This window comes from Helianthus annuus, chromosome 9 (genome assembly GCF_002127325.2).
Source record: "Helianthus annuus cultivar XRQ/B chromosome 9, HanXRQr2.0-SUNRISE, whole genome shotgun sequence".
NCBI classification, from domain to species: domain Eukaryota; kingdom Viridiplantae; phylum Streptophyta; class Magnoliopsida; order Asterales; family Asteraceae; genus Helianthus; species Helianthus annuus.
Window position 1 is genome coordinate 16872060 of NC_035441.2, and position 11186 is coordinate 16883245.

An 11186-nucleotide genomic window follows, 5' to 3' on the forward strand; every position below is an offset into this window, starting at 1 on the left:
TCGAACCCTAAATAGGATCTTTTAACCCTAAACCCTAAATCATAACCCTTAAACCCTAAATATATTAGGGTTTGGCTTTTAGAGTTTAGCTTTTGGGTTTAGCCTTAGGGTTTAGCTTTAAGGTTTAGCTTTAGCGTTTAGAGTTTAGAGTTTAGCTTTAGGGTTTGGTTTTAGGGTTTAGCTTTAGGTTTAGCCTTTAGAGTTTAGCTTTTAGAGTTTATAGTTTAGATTTAACGGTTTGGTTTAGGTTTTAGCCTTATTTTTTAGCTTTAGGGTTTAGAGTTTAGGAGTTAGGATTCAGGGTTTAGGGTTAAGAGATCTTAGTTAGGGTTCGACGAGTCGGTTCCAACGACGCCAGACTGAGTCCAATCGGAGTTCGTTTGAGCCGGTTCCCCGTTGTTCCCCACTTTTTTAGTGTTCCCCAATGAACTTTCCCCTATATATATATATATATATATATATATATATATATATATATATATAGGGGACCGCTAAAATGAAAACTACCTCCAGTTGTAAGAACCATGAGAACTTTTTGATCCGGGGCGAGTTGGACCAAATTTTTTTCATAAACGTAGATGCGTGTATTATAAGCACATTTGTGAAAAAAAATTAAAAAAAAAATGTCGTGAGTGGAAAGCTAACACCTAAGGCTGATGTGTATGCTTTTGGGGTAGTATTGTTGGAAGTCTTATGTCGAAAGAGGGCAGTGGATGATAGTCTTGAGGGGGGATTAGCAACATGGGCTCAAGATGCTGTGAAAGAGGGTCGTTTGAAGGACATAATTGATTCTGATATAAGAGCAGACGGGGTGGTCCGTGATGGCCACCCCATCACTCGTTAAAAAATAACGCATACCGCCGCTGCCGAACGTATCACGCGTTTAATTTTTAACGCGTTCTTTGGATAACGCGTTGAAAACAAATTTGATGAAAGCTTGAATTAAAGCAACTTTGTCGTTTTATGCAAAGGAATTAATATCAAGTTTGAAGAAAAGTGTAAATTATGTCCCTCATCTTTTTTTAGCTATTTTTAAATAGCTTTCCTTTAATTGCAATTCAGGTCCCTCATCTTTATATAAATTTTAATTGCCCATCTCGACGAACCGTTTAAGTCGGTTGTAATTCAACAAAAGCGATAGATTTGCGAAAGGTGGGGTTGGGAGATGCCACCCGTTTAAGTCGGTTGCAATATCCCCGGATTGGATGTCGGTTACTCCTACACAAGTTCAAGTACCACAAAATATCCAACAAGAATTGCGTGATGAAGAAACTCACTTTCGGTTGAGATACGATTTAATCGAACTAGTAGGTTCTTTAGATTTGGAGTTTCATGAGTCGGACGAGGAGTAGAGTTTTTTTAGTATTTTTTTTTAATTGTAGCGTAAAATATTTCTAGTAGGTTAAATTGAACTAGTATGTTTTAATTTTAGTGAAATTTATAATTTTAGTGTTTTATTGTTAATTTCTAATTTTAAAATGAAAATTAAAAAAATGGGAGTGATAGAATTCCATCACTAGTGATACCACCCCCCTACATTTCTATCACTAGTGATAGAATATTGGGTGATGACATGGCATGATTTGATTGGATAGTGGGAGTGATAGAAACTATCACTAGTGAACCACCCCTCCTCATGAAATAACCCCAAAATGTTTGAAGCAGTTTGTTCAACTAGGAGAAAGATGTTTGGATAACCATCCAAAGCAACGTCCTAACATGGATGAGGTTGACCTTAGTCTTGAACATATACTCACCTTACAAGAGAAAACTGATAATACATCGCGATCCGCAATCATGACAATAGTTGGTCGAATGTTTGATAAGTTCTCTTTAACTGGTCATGGACAGAGCTCAGGTATTCCAGTCTCCTCATTCATGTGTGCAAATTATTTGAATTTGTGTCCCCTAGCTATGTTTGCCTATATTAATTAAAATAACATTAAAAAAACAATCAAACAAAAGAATACTTATGCTGATAAACATACTGAACGTAATATCTGACATCCTCAAACTTCTAGTCGTCTAGTTTAACATTCTAAGGCCATGTGTAGTCATAAAGCCCTTTTGTGGGCGTTATGCGACACGTGTCGTGCCACGTCACACAGGGGCTTTATGGGGCGTTATGTCACTAGAGCCCGTAGTCATAAAGCCCCTACCTCATCATAACCAAAGTGTAAAATGCAGGGACCAAAGTGTAAAATGCAGGGACCAAAGTGTTTTAATGCAGGGACCAAAGTGTAAAATGCAGGGACCAAAGTGGAAAATGCAGAACAAATAAATACCTTCTCACGCCGCGAAAAATCTCACGCCATTTGTTTTTTTTTGGTCATGGCGCCCCGGGGGGCGGTGTTCTTGGCGCCATAGCGGCGCTATGGACCTTTCTCGCGCCCCATTACACATAACCTAAGGCGGCTAGAGGGTGTGGTATAAAGCCCCTAAGGGGCTTTAAAGCCTGTCCCTTTGACTTATATGCAATGGTTTAAATCCCCTTTAAAGCACCCTATTAAACAAAATACAAAAAAAAAAAATAATAAATAAGGAGAAGAGATTTGATTGGTTGTTAAGAATGTGCCCCACCTTCTTTCGCCTTTAACAATCATTATTGCAATGGAGCCCTCCCCATAGCGGCCCCCCTTTGGCACCCCGGGGGTGGCTATGGGGTGCCTTAGGGCGTTAATGATGGTGATGTGGCGGGGGGCTTTATAACACACCCCCTGGCCTAAAAGAATTGTTCTGTTACCATTAGGTAAGGATTTTGGAATCCTCATGCCCAAGAATATAGATGATCAACCACCACTTTCTTTCTATGAAAAATCACACCCTTCTGGCTCTACTTTTTTAACAGCTTCTGGCTTTCCTGCTAGTACATATGGAACTTATCCTTCTGGCTCTCCTGCTGGTCACCGGTTTACTTTTGCTGAGATTCAGGCTGCCACAAATAACTTTGATGACGCTCGACTTATTGGTATGGGCGGATTTGGTAAGGTTTATGTCGGTGTAATCGGTGATGGTATGACTATGCTCGCTTTTAAAAGAAGAAGTCTGGAGTCTAACCCAGGTGTGTATGAATTTACAACAGAACTTGAACTGCTTTCAAAGCTTCGACATCGCAACCTTATATCTTTGATTGGTTACTGTAAAAACGACCCTGAGATGATCCTTGCATATGATTACATGGCCTATGGATCACTAAGAGATCATCTACACAACACACAAAATCCACCATTGCCGTGGAATCGAAGGCTTCAAATTTGCATAGGTGCAGCATGTGGCCTACACTATCTTCACACTGGTGCCAAAGACAACATGATCATCCATAGGGATGTGAAATCATCGAACATCCTCTTGGATGAAAATTGGGTTGCTAAAGTGTGTGATTTTGGGATATCAAAGACAGGTCCTGCCACGGACCACAATGAGCTAAACACGCTTGTTAAGGGTAGTTACGGGTATTTAGATCCTGAATACTATCGGATGCAGACGTTGACTGAGAAGTCAGACGTGTATTTTTTTGGGGTTGTGCTTTTTGAGGTCTTATGTGCCCGTCCAGTCACCAACACACGACTTGCAAGAGAGCAAGTGAACTTAGACGAGTGGGCGTTACACTGTCACAAAAAGGGCATTCTTGATCAGATTGTGGACCCTTATTTGAGAGGAGCAATTTCACCGGAGTGCTTTAAGAGAGTGGTGGAAACAGCTGTCAAGTGTGTTGCTGAGAAAGGGGTAGATAGGCCATCAAATGAGGGATGTTCTTTGGAATCTAGAGTGTGCTTTGGTGCTTCAAGAGGGACAGTCAAAAGACTTTGATGAAAATCTAGCGTTGTCAGACAATCATTGTTTAGCGAGTGACTTTGATGAAAATCTGAAGGTGTCAGACAATCTTAATCTAGCGAGTGATTTTGATGAAGATCTGTCAGACTATCTTAGGGAAGTTTTTAGTAACCTTTTTTAAACAACTTATTGACTTATTGACTTTTTGAAAAGTAATCAGCTCTAAAATAATGTTTGCCAATGAGGGTTTATGTGAGTGGAAAAAGACAATAAGTCACTTCATACCCACTTTTCCAAAAAGACAATAAGTCAATAAATTGTTTTAAAAAGCTTAGCCAAACATGCCTTTAGTCTAGCGAGTGAAGATTCAGGTGGTTTTGACAGGTGTGTGGTTTAAGTACGTTTATTCGGAAATACTTTTGTTATGTTTTGGATTTGATATCTTATATGAAATTATAAGTTTGTTAAACGTTATATATACTTGAAAGAAAGAAAGTTTTGTTAAACGTTATATATACTTGAAAGAATGAAAGTTGAAAGTCCAATAACAGTTTAAGCATTTGTACCAATAAATCATTGAATATGATGCTTTTAAGTTTAAAATTACTTTTGTAAAATGAACACTTAAGATAAGTAAACAGAACTTTCTTGTATGCGTTTGGTTTTAAGTTTAAAATTACTTTTGTAAAATGAATATGTAAGACAAGTAAACAGAACTTTCATGTATGCGTTTGGTGGCACGATAATACTCAAGTTGTCCGTTAGTGATCCAAATTTGCCGTTTAAAAAAAGTTATATATGTAATGATCACTTGGAATGGGTCAATTGTTTGATCATGGATCACTGGTCGATCTATTGGTTCATTGAACCGGACAAACTGATTTAAAAACCGAATTAGGTAATACTATAACTAATACATGAAAAAAATATAATAAAACTTAAACACACTAAACATGTAATTTAAGAAATAACTAGAATTGAGGTCCGCCGCAATGCGGCGGGGATTCTTGAGTTATAACTAAGTCGATTTAGGATCTGCATGTTATGTTAAACCTGTCAAACGGGAAAAAATAGACGATGTAAAAACGTTCACTCACACACGCATGTTGTGTCGTTTTAACTCGCAAAATTTAGAACGAAGCGTAAAAACGTTAAACCAAAGACGCATGTTGAGATATGTTAAGTCACAAAATTTTGCAGTTTAACCACACAACTTATTTACTTTCAACTTTGATCCCCTATATTTTTCATCTTTCGCAAAATTTTTTTTTACGTTTCGTACTAAATTTGCAAGTTAACACGACGCACAGTTCGTAAGTATTGAATGGATTAGTCCAAACGTTATATGATGCATTCACCATATGAAAACACACATTTCGACGTATCCAGTTGAACTCAGTGTAACCAGTATAAGCATTGTGATTGGATCAAACGTAAAGTAAATGAAATTCATATCGAACAATCATAACGTATTATATGTGACCCAACTTATACAAAGAAAACGTAACGGGTATGAAGGAAAATATGCACATGTAATCGAAAGGGATTAATTAGAGCTTTCGAAAAAAGGGGAGAAAAAGAAACCATAATTTGACTCCACTTGGTTCGAAACAAACTTTACGAAACATGTTTAAAATAAAGACGAAAACATATTATATTTGACCTGAATCATTTCCCAAAAAAGTTTACGTTGAAACGTAGAACAACTTGAATTTATACGAAAACGTACATAGAAATATGCACGTAAAAATGATTTCTTTAAACGAAAACGTATTATATTTGACTTGGCTCGTCTATAAAAAAAGTTTATAGACTAAAATCTATAAACCACATCGACTCTCAGCATCGTAAAAATAAAATAGATAAAATGGTAAAAATTACGCTAAACGAAAAGCAGACTAAAATCTTTGAACCACGCACACCCGTTACGGTGTCTTAATGCGAAAAATTAACCAGAAACGTAAAACGTAAAAAATAATAACTTAGTCGACCTACGACCCGTCCGGTGCGGCGAACTTTTCAAAAGGGGAAAAATGGACGCATTGCGACGGGTCTGTCAAATATGAAAAAAATAGAGCAAAAACTTTGAACCTCACATGCACATGCACGCTATGACATGTTAACTCGCAAAATTTAGAACGAAACGTAAAATGAAAAACTTGCGAAAGATAAAAAAGTATGGGGGACGAAAGTTGTAGATAATAAAGTGTTGTGTTAAATTATAAAAGATGAAAAAGTTTGGGTTAAGAGTAAAAAATGAAAAGGGGTTAAAATGTAAAATATGAAATGTTTAGTTTAGAAGTGGAAAATCAAGTTATTTGTTTGAAACACTCCCCAAGCACAAAGTATAAGTCATGACGCACATATAAATTGCTTATTTATATATGGAATAATAACTTTAACAACATCTGTATATATCTTAAAAACAAATATTGGTGGTTTTGTCACGGACCATACCACCCCATTTGTCAACTCTAACTTTTAACCCCTCTTAGCCACATAAGTCGAGAAAATGTCATTTTCACTTCCCACTTTCGATAGTATATATAATCTAATTTATCTTTAATAACTCTCGTTCATTAACTTAAAAGCAACTAATTTGTTGTGTCCTTATTTTTATGTATGCGTTAATATAAATTCGAGTTGGTCTATGTTTAATTTTGTCTGTAAACAAGTCGTGTCAAATATAATAATTTTTTGTGCTTACTTTTATTTATATTTTGACTACTGCTATCTATCTTACAAAACCAAGTTGCTGGCCTTTGTCACCGACCAAAACAACGCCTACACTTTTAAAATTACACTTACACTTCCTACACTTTCTAAAAGCGTTATAAATTTTCATTTTAAACCCCATAAGTTTCTAAAGTTTAAGGTTTACCCCCATATTTTCATTCTTTAACTAAAAAACGCTATTCTTTTCATGTGCTTAATATTATCTACCTATCAAAATGGTATCACGTTTTGAAATAAAAGGTATAATATCATGTTTCAACATAAATTTTTTAAAAACAAGTAGGGTCAAATATAATAAGTTTCTTGCTTATTTTTATGTTCGTTTTCAGTTAGTCAACGTTGTGAAATAATTTAAAAAAAATACTATTTTTTGACAAACTTATTTTTATGTACATGTCGATTTCAATTCTCATTTTGACGTAAACAATATAAATTCACGTTTAGACGTACATTTTTTTTTTTTTTTGAAACCGAGCCGAATCAAAATATCTTTGACTTGGGGGCTGACAATCACTACAAAAAAAAGCCATCTAGTGGCACACATTTTTAATGGCATTTAGGTTTTCTGCCACTAATTTTTGTTTTTAATGGCACTTTAGGTATTTAACACATAAATTTAATGGCATTTAACATTTATGTCACTAATCAAAGCTTTTAGTGGCATTTTGCATATGCCACCAAAATTTTCTATATGTTTTAATGGCACTTTGCCTGTGCCACCAAATTTTTCTATATGTTTTAATGGCACTTTGCCTGTGCCACAAAAATTTTTAAACAACTCGTTTAAAATTTTCACTATTTCCCTCTTTGAAACCTAAAAATTTCCCTAGAAATTTCTTCTTCTCTTTCACCAAAAATCAATTTTCCTCCCTAAATCATTTCATATTCCCGCTCATTCCCCTAACCCTTCATCTGTTTCCCTCTCATTCACACCAAAAAACCAATTTCGCCACTTTAATTTTTATCTCTCCAAAATCTGTTGTTTCAACCCTTCTCTAACCTTCTTAGACCTTCTCAGTTCTTTCTTTGTTTTTACTAAAGTTTTTCCAGGTGATTTTTCATACTCGTTAAGATGGCGTAGACGACGGAGCAGAGCGATAGTGGTTAGTGCAGGAAAAGAGAGCGACATCGGTGACGGTAAGGTCATAGTAGTGATGTCTCCGACGATAGAGTGAGAGAGTAAAGGAAAGAGGTGGTGGGTACGGTGGACCAGCGGCGGCCGACCACCGAAGGAGGCGGTGGTTATCGTGAAGATGATGTTGTTGCGCCATTTTTCTGCTTTCGTAGTCAAATCTTGGTATTTCTTCCACAGGTTAGCAATATTTCACTTCTTCTATATCATTTACAAATATCATTTACAGTGACACCTAAAAGTTTGTGCGTCGAATACAAAGGCAGAGGGCCACTATAGCACGTAGTTGAGTGAAGGAAATCTATTATCCACCGGATAGAGGTCTCGCTCTCAACTAAAAAGGGTGAGACCATTAATTCTCGAAAGATGATGATCGGCATGCGCATTACGAGCGAGCTTCAAGGGTTTGGCCTTCGCTTTCGCAGTCCTGGCAGTGAGATTTTTATCCCGTAGTAGTTGCTAGCGGTCACACCTCCTTATGTGGAGGAGAGCGAGCCCGTGGTTGAGGGTGAGGCAATGAATTGATCATTCATACTGGGTAACTAATGAAATTTTGAACATTTGTTGTTCACTACTGAATTTAACACAACTAAGGAAACTGTTATACATCTGTATGGTTATATTAACTTTTTATTGTTTTTGTTATACATCTATATGTAATCATCACCACGGCCAGAGGTCACACCTGGGAAAAGGAGGGGTCATCAAAAGTTATCAATTTAAGATTTTCATAAAGTGTGTCATCATTATTACCAAGAAAAGGAAAAACAGTCTCGTTGAACTTTGCATGTCTTGTAATATAGACACGAGATGAAATAGGATCAAGGCATCGATAGCCTTTGTAAGTTGGACTATAGCCAATAAAAATACATGGTATACTTCGTTGGGAGAGTTTATGCATGGAGTAATCCCGAAGATAGGGGAATACCCGACACCCAAATGCTCGAAAAATATTATAATTTGGTTTTTGATGATAAAGGATTTCAAAGGGCGATTTTCCTTGAAGTATAGGAGTTGGTAGTCGATTGATAATGCAAACTGCGGATGAAAAGGCATCAACCCAAAATGCGGGTGGAAGTTTAGCATTGAAGAGCATAGCCAAACTGGTTTCGACAATATATCGATGTTTACGTTCGACCCGTCCGTTTTGTTGCGGAGTGTACAGGTGTCACACCCTGACTTTTGCGGAAGTGTGATTATGGTGTGACTTTCTTAGTACCATTGCATTCAATCATAACAACAACTATACGATAAAACCATAAGTTTGTCATCCATTAAATAGGTTTTAAACATAACAACATTGTTTCAAAACGTAGACTTCAAATTCAGATTACAACCATACGAATTGTTTTAGAGTTCACTAAAGACTCATCAAAAGATATTAAATAAAACCAAGGTTTGAAAGACGTGTCTCGTCCAGGAATAAGACACCCAACCCAAACCTCAAAACCATGGATGACATCTTTATTCACAACGCAGCATAAAACTTCCAACGCCCGCCAGATCCACTTACTAATTCCCTAAAATACATGTATTTTGAAAACATCAACAAAAGTTGAGCGAATTTGTGTGTTTGTTTGTGTGTATGTATAAACCTTTGAAATCACTGTAAGTATGTATGTAAGTTCATAAATCCCGGTATGAAAGCAACAAGGAAAAACAGATCACCAATGGTTTGGAAGGCCATTGATATGTGTGACGTAATGCAGGTACTTCAAACCTAGCAAATTTTGCACCGGGCTTTCGGCTGTAAGACATAGTCTACCCATGGGCCAAACCCTGGTCCAACATGGGCGGGGCTCGCTACATCCAAATAGATCTATCACTCATGTCCCTCGGTCTTATAACTAGGATTGATGGCCTTAAGCGTTATGCCCATCACTCACATGATCTAAGTGTACCCTTCCTTAGCTAACAATACCAAATAATAACGTTTGTAAACAGTTGCAACACGTATTTCACCCCTGAAGTTATAAAACTGAAAAAAAGTTAAAGAAAAGGGGGAACACGAAACTCACAGTCTTACGTCTTCAACAATCGTAACTCGTACTTCTCCAGGGGACACGACTACCTACAATGTACTAATGTCTATTAGACGAACGGGTCGTGCCTTGACTTAGTGTTAATGTTTCTGAGTTACGTTTCTTTTATGCTTCTGATTTTATTCCAAGTTATATAATTATTGTCAAAATAATTAATATTTTAACTTAAATTATATTTATAAGTTTTTGGAAGAATTGTTAAACAATATATTTTAACTTAATACTTCTCAAGTATTAATACTTGTATTTCCTTCCTAATGATGAGGGTATCTTATACATGCGTATTTTTGCCATACTTTGGGGTCGTATTCCGGTGTGTGTGTTTATACGTACGAGAATACGTATTCTTGATATAGTTATTAAACATTCCGGAATATTATTTCTAATAAATATCCACCAACATATATATTTTCAAAATATATATTTAAGGAGTATTTTGTAGAAAAATTATTCATAATTTTTCTTTTGGTAAAAACATTTGTAGTTCCAAAATAATATATTTTCAAGTCTAACTTAGAAAATATTTATAAACTTATTTTCATCCAAGATAACGTATTTCAAGTTTACTCAAGAAAATATTTGTTTTTCCCAAAATAATATACCTTCTAATATTTCCAAGGAATATATATATACTTATACTTGTCATGTAACACCTCGTAAAATCATACCTAATGAAATAAAGACACGTGTCATGTAAGACAAACGTGTTAGGAACCCGGATCAAATAAAAGATGTATGGTAGGATTTAAGAAGGGCGACATGTTATTAAAATACCTCTGAGCGACCCAAGGCATAAATCCCAAGATCCTTAAATCGTTAAGATAAACATCTGATATATTTAGCCGGTTATTCCTAAATAAATAAAATTCCATTTTTATATGGAAATTAAATTCTATAAAATGTTACTACAATATTTAGGAATTTACAATTCTTGATTTAAAGAATTGAACTTGAGCTAACGTATGCCCAAGCATGTATTCTTGAGATTTCCGTCACTTCAAACTTGCCACAAAGTGCCAAAGGGGTGTAAGTGCATGAAAGGCATGCAATGTCTGAGCAATTAGCCCCTACACTGAAAAGAAATGCACAAGATTCGGATTGGAAAGAAGTGCATGGTCAAAGCTTAAAGTTTGCAAAATTTTTGTCCTCAGACCATCGGTTACGGACTGTAAGGGTTCAGGCTTACGGTCCTCAAGAAGCATACCTGGGTGCCTCAGACCTGGGTTGGTTACGACCATATCCGTATAAGCATACGGTCTGCAAGAGGGGTGTACGGAGCGCAAGGGCTTCGGCTTACGGTCCGTAAGCCTGTCGCTGGCAGCAGATTTTGGACACCTGCCTGTTCAGCCTGTTACACCGCGTTATTAGTGTGGTTTTTGAAAACATGGGATTGGTAACTGGTATATAGCAACATAGGGGCACCTAGGATCATCTCACAACATTAGTAGAGTTACATGGCATGATCTTGTGGCATTTTGTGCACTATATAAGAACTTGATGTT

At 36.4% G+C, this 11186-nt stretch overlaps 1 pseudogene; it reads left to right on the forward strand.

The window, feature by feature from the left end:
- The first annotated feature begins 1795 nt into the window (after positions 1-1795).
- On the forward strand, positions 1796-4000 carry LOC110877244 (annotated as a pseudogene).
- Positions 4001-11186: the final 7186 nt, after the last annotated feature.